The sequence below is a fragment of the Trachurus japonicus genome, chromosome 4, assembly GCF_045865225.1.
Source record: "Trachurus japonicus isolate A0001 chromosome 4, Traja_1.0".
Taxonomy (NCBI): Eukaryota; Metazoa; Chordata; class Actinopteri; order Carangiformes; family Carangidae; genus Trachurus; species Trachurus japonicus.
The window spans coordinates 11,360,802-11,366,801 of NC_140910.1; the positions used below are offsets into that span (position 1 = coordinate 11,360,802).

The window sequence follows — 6,000 nt, forward strand, 5'->3', positions numbered from 1 at the left end:
ACTCGGGTAAACTCGTGTTGCAGCTCGGGACAACTCGGCGCGACCGGCGCGACAAACAGGACAAACGGCCATTTCTGTACACCTTTAACTTGACTTGTAACTTGCTTGGTTCTCAACACAGTAACTTGCGTCTTGAGTTTTGAAGGTTAAGACCTGAGACTTTCTTCTGTCTTGCAGAGATCTGTCTTTCTTATATCCCATGAAAATACTAACCAAACATTTTCCCTGTTTTCTTTTGCCTTTCTCTTTACTTCCTTTCTTCTTTTTTTTTTACTTTCTCCTTCTGGCACAAGAATACCAGGGGCTACAGTTTGCTTAGCTGAGTCCATAAAGAGGCGTTTTAAAAAGCTGTGTTAACAGACCAACAAAGCTTTAAATGTGCCCCCTTCTGTGAGGGGGTGGTTCCCATAGGGATGTAGCGTGGCGCTCCATTGGTAGGCCTCTATCCAGCTTCTCATTCAGCCCAACGCTCAGTCACGGTCACTTATGGTAGGAGGGAAAATCACACAATTCAGCCCAGGCCTGATCCAATGACATGTTTTTTTAATGAGGTGGCTCTATGTCTTTGTTTGGGCACCAAATTCAAGTCCAGACCTGAGCAAGTCCCACTGAATAAGATGCAAGGCCATGGCCAGGCAAAGCCTAGAAAGAAGCACAAAGAGCCTGGCTTCTGTTGAGCCTCTGAATAGCTTTGCATTGTTTCTGTGCATCACTAGCAACCATTATGATACTACCATAATTAGGTTTAATTTATTATCACTAATGACAGCTTTGTGCTGTGTTTGCTTCTATCTAAACTCATCTAAAAATACGGGTTGAAAGATGTAAATGCAAAAAGTAAACAAGCTCAAAACTCCTTTTTTTATTTGCAGAATAAAGTGACGCCTGTTAGTCATTTTTTGCTCCTCCAGTTCTTTTTTTCCAGGGTCATACACAGCAAGATTTCTTTCTTTTTCATTTTCACCGGCCCCGGTGTCTTTTTCAGAAAACACCACACCATATATCACACATATATGTGCACGTGTCATACGGTGTGTGTACATCTGCGAGCATGCCAGGTGCTCACTGGCTTGTATGTTCAGGGGTGAGGACTGTCATTAAACTGTCCACCTGCATTACCAGACTCAACCATCACCCTGCCTGGCTGTCCGTTGTGCTCCTCGCTGGGCCCTCAGACAACACACATACACACACATATAGACACACACACGCAGAGTCACTTGGCCATCAGCCAGGATCCACATACACAAAGCATACAGTACGTCTCCTCACACTCAACACAAAACTCACACAAGACTTTAAAGGCTGACATTAATACTGATGTTTTGATATTAAAGCTACAAATAGCTCATATCTCAATAACCACTTTTTCATGCCAAAAATAAAATCACAAATAGATAAAATATCTGCCACCTATCATCTGTCATCTGTCAAGTAGCAATTACTTGTTATGACAAGAAGTATGAGCAGGTTAACTTAAAAGTGATTTCCTCTAAAATAATTCAAATGTAATAATTTTTGAGCCCTGAAAAATCACATTACAATATTTTTCTCTAATTAACAGCTTTTCTGCACTGCAGTCAATGCTACCTCTCACCAGCAACCTTAGTTGTGTTTTTACTTACAAAATGATATGAAAGAATTTGATGATGAACAAGAAAAATGGTTATAATATGGTAATATAAAGAAAATATTATAATTTCATTAATATTTAATAGAATAATGTGGGAAATAATTATACGGCCTTTATAAGCTTCTATTATATGACCAGCTTCACCACAGGCAACTCTCAGTCTGACACTACAACACACTAGTCTGGCCTGCTTGGCTGCTAAAGCACTCTTCTAAGCTCTCATCCAGCCAACCCATCAGCCGGGTTACTTGTCTCTAATTTAGTCACTCTCTGGTTTTTTGCTCACGCTCAGGGCTCTAGTAGTGGGGAATTAGCATGCAGAGAAGCAGATGGAACGGCCCTGTGGATCTAATAGGTAGCCAGACTGGAGATGAAGACTGGAGTGGGGGGAAAGAGCATCTCTAGCAGAGAGGGAGTTAAGTATGGCCTCTCCCTCACTTCTCCTGCTCCTCTCCCTCTCCCCTTTATCGCCTCGTTCCCCATGCCCTGTCCCAAACCTTAATGGGACGTCAGACGGACAGGGAGTGCAGCCTCCACCCCCACCCCCACCCTCCCACCCCCTTGTTGTCTCTCCAAAAAAAAAAAAAAAAAAAAAGGGGAGACTCCCCCATCCCCCTTCCCTCCCCCATCATGCCCCTCTTGCGCTCTCACACTGCTAGCACCCATAGCTGCTCCCCTCGGTTCTCAGGGCTATTGAGGGGGTCCCAGACACCCTCCACTCTCCAGCCCCTCAGCCTAACTCTGCATAAATTAGGCACGTCTCCCTGGTGTCTCGTCAGCCGGTCGGGGCATGCCTGGCCCCAGGTCTGGCGTCTCCCAATCTGCTGCTCCTTCTCCCCCTCATGCTGTCACCTTCTGTCTCCCTCCACCTCCCCCGTTTACTGTATCCTATTAATCCCCAGCTTTCTCCCATCCCATCTCCTTTTCTTGTGTATGTAATTTCTTCCAGAATCACTATTGCTTCCTCTCCTGCTTCTTTTTCGTCAAACCTCCACTTCCTCTTCTTTTTTTTCTCCCCCCACTAAATCCCTCGACACACTCGGTCCCACCTTACCTGCTTTATATTCTCCACATTCTCTCTATCTATCTCTGCTTTTCTTATCCTTCTTGCAGTGTGTTACTCAGATCAACCAAGCACCCCTCTCCTCTCCTCTCCTCTCCTCTCCTCTCCTCTCCTCTCCTCTCCTCTCCTCTCCTCTCCTCTCCTCTCCTCTCTCCTCCTCCTCCTCCTCCTCTCCAGCCAGGATATTGTTTACATCTGTCTTGCTAATCACTGGCAGAGCCTCTCTAGACCTCACAGATGTTGCAATAATACAGGGGATTATCAGGCTTAACACTCTGGGCTTATTTGGGGAGTTTTCCCGATGGCCTGGCAGTGAAGCCCGTCAGCTCGTCTGAATTTGACCTTTTTTTGGTTTCACTCTGTGCTGAGATCCTGCAGTCCCGCTTCTCTTTGATTTGTGATTTTTTTTTTTTTTACAAGCGTCTGGCATGCTGATGTTGTTTTATCCAGACTGGTGCTCTGGGCTCTCACTCCCTGCAGCTACATCAGTGCTTGGGTTAAATGCAAAGTGCTTGACACATGACAGGGAATACATAGCTTTAACAACAAGCGCTGTTCTTTCTTCTGCAGCTTGTTCACCTGGTGAAACATGACTTGTACATATTCATGCCCGTCACATTTTATTTTATATTTTAACTTTCATAGCTGCATTACTGATTCGGATTTGTACATCCGAGGAGTCCTCTGCCCTTGCAACATTAACAGTGGCTAGCTACCACTGTGTTAGCTCCTTTCTCTGCTCACCATGGTGACGCTTCAACCTCTCCAGCCTCCCCTGTTCCCCTCTTTAACTCAGCACTGAAAGATAATTAGATGGCCTTCTCAGACTCAGCATCTCTGCTGCTCCCTCTGCGTCATGCAGTGCAACGAGTCCTGTTTTATGACCAAGCAGAACCAGTGTCTGATACTGTGTGTGTTGGTTTGTGAGTGTGTGTGTGTGTGTGTGTGTGTGTGTGTGTGTGTTTGGGGTCAATGTATTTCTGTCTGGATCCTAATCCCAGAGGTGATATTAGTCTGGTAGGGGGGCAGCCCATCCTCCCTCCACTATGGCTGTTTGTGCTGCAGGCGTTGGGGTCAGCTAGGAAGCCCAGACAGGCTCTGCCTTGACCTTTGACCCATGACTGTCTGCAAGCTCAGGGGTCATGCCCACCATTGATACAGACAGCTGATAGACGCACAAACAAACGCACATGCACGCACGTCACATGCGCAACCCGCGCAGCCCCCCCCCCACTCGTAACATTAACAGTTTGTCTGGAGGGGCGATGACACAGACAGCGTCATCCAGCCAGCTGTACGTTGAGAGCACATGCATGTGATTTAAGCACAGATAGTGATTCCTCCATCATCCACAGCTATACCTGCCTAGTCAAGCTTTGAAATTTTAAAACAAATCCCTGCATAATAAACCTTTAGTGTGAATTAAGAACACCCCCCAAAATAGCAGAACATTACTGGTGTAATTGTGCAGTTTGTTGACTCTTCTTTTCGTTAATCAGTCTTTCTTGTTTGATTTTGTCTCCTCAGGCGCAGTCAGAAATGCCACCAGCTGGGCCTGATTCTGGCAAAGCTCAAACCGTCTGTAGCCAGGTTCTCTTCACATGTTTACCCCAGACCGGCCACATATGGGAAATGCCACCTCGTGCGCTTGCAGACCTACATCATTAGAATGTGATTATCAGTTGTCTTGTCTGCGGTCTATGGATGTGGACAGGTAAGTCGGAGCCGCTTCTAAAAGGTATGTTTAGAGGTTGAATCAATTTAAGAGCTGTCTGAAGTGTAAAGTGGAGCTGCCGAGCAATATTTTCCAAAATTAGTTTCATTAGATATGTATTACTATATTTGAGACCAATTTTAGGTCGGAGATTGGATGAGACCCCAAGGGGTCCTTCTTTTTACTCAGTAATTTACATTCAAGTATTTGACTGGAAAATCGTTTGACAAGAGTTTGTCGCTGTTGAATTACTTTCCTCTTCTCCGCAAGACATTATATACACATACATTTATACAGTCTTTTTCATACTGCAATGAACTAATTCATCATTAAATGAGATTGCCAAATGCCAGAAGTATTGCCCTGATATGATATACATTTTCAATAAAACTGAACAATTTGTGAAATGAAAAACTGCCGTGCTTGTCTTTTTTTCCACCTCCTGTTTCATTCCTGTTTCTATAAATGTCAGCATGTTTGTTGGATTCCTACAATAAAGTTGATCCCACTAACTGAGTGTTGACTGTGTATCCAGAGCTTGATATATCTCACTCCCCTGTGCCATAAAGCTCTGTTGCTGTCAAAGAAACTCAAACACATCAGTGAGACACAACTTTGTTCTGGGTGGTGTAGTTTATATGAAGTCATGTACTGTCCTACAACAGATCTACATCTGTATGAATTAGCGGATGGAAATAGTCCTCAACAAATAAAAAAACACACATTTTATTTACTGTTTCCTAAAAACGGCAGTGGGTAGGTGTTTTAGAAAACAGGTTAACCATTTATAAAAGCTGTGACATATATTACAACCAGCAAAATTCAAAAGGATCCAGTTGGTTTGGGACTGAGAGCCACAGACAGGACAGGAAGGCCACAGAGTAACAGAGACACACTACATACAGTAACACATTAGCTTTGGGCTCTTCCCGGGATTTTCTGACAGTAACAAAAATATTGCCATCCATCGATGCTTCATGTACAAGTATCATCCACCCGGATGTGGTAAGAGAAGCTGTAGGGGCCAGTTCACTTTGATTACTCTGATTATTCCAGCAGTGGCTGAAGGCTTGGAGGGGGAACAGTTAAACCTAGTGGCCTAAATCTGTGGTGTCAATTAGGTGTCTTTGTGTGTGAGCAGCAGGGGTGTTGAAGCGAGTTGCTGAAGCTGAAGGAAACTCTGAACAATGATACACATTTATAATCCCCACACACACACACACACACACACACACACACACATACATTGCTCCTATGTTTTGTGGGGATCACACCTCCTTTTGTTTTCCCCCAACAGCCAGCAGAGGCAATGCCCCAGTGCCCCCAGTGTGCTCCACTGCACTGGCTGAAATACGCTCCCTGCTCCCACCCCCTCACCCCCTCACCCCCAGCTCCCCTATACTCTCCCCCCAACAACACCACTGTCCCCTCACTTGCTCCTGACCTGAAATTAGGGGCAGGCAAGACTCCATGGCCAGGCCAGGCATAAAAGGAGATCTGTGTGTGTGTGTGTGTGTGTGTGTGTTTGGCCCTGAAAGACAGTAGGAGATTATCCCATTCTGTGTGTCCAGTCACCAGTGCAGTATTGAC

At 45.1% G+C, this 6,000-nt stretch overlaps 1 long non-coding RNA gene across 3 annotated transcripts in view; it reads left to right on the plus strand.

Annotated features, from left to right (window-relative positions):
- LOC146988504 (uncharacterized) overlaps nucleotides 1-4,824 on the plus strand; it is a 38,110-nt gene extending 33,286 nt beyond the window's left edge. For all 3 annotated transcript variants that reach the window (XR_015035701.1, XR_015035702.1, XR_015035703.1), the window contains exon 4: nucleotides 4,224-4,824. This is a non-coding gene — a long non-coding RNA (uncharacterized LOC146988504). The remainder of the gene's footprint in view (nucleotides 1-4,223) is intronic.
- The last annotated feature ends 1,176 nt before the right edge of the window (nucleotides 4,825-6,000 follow it).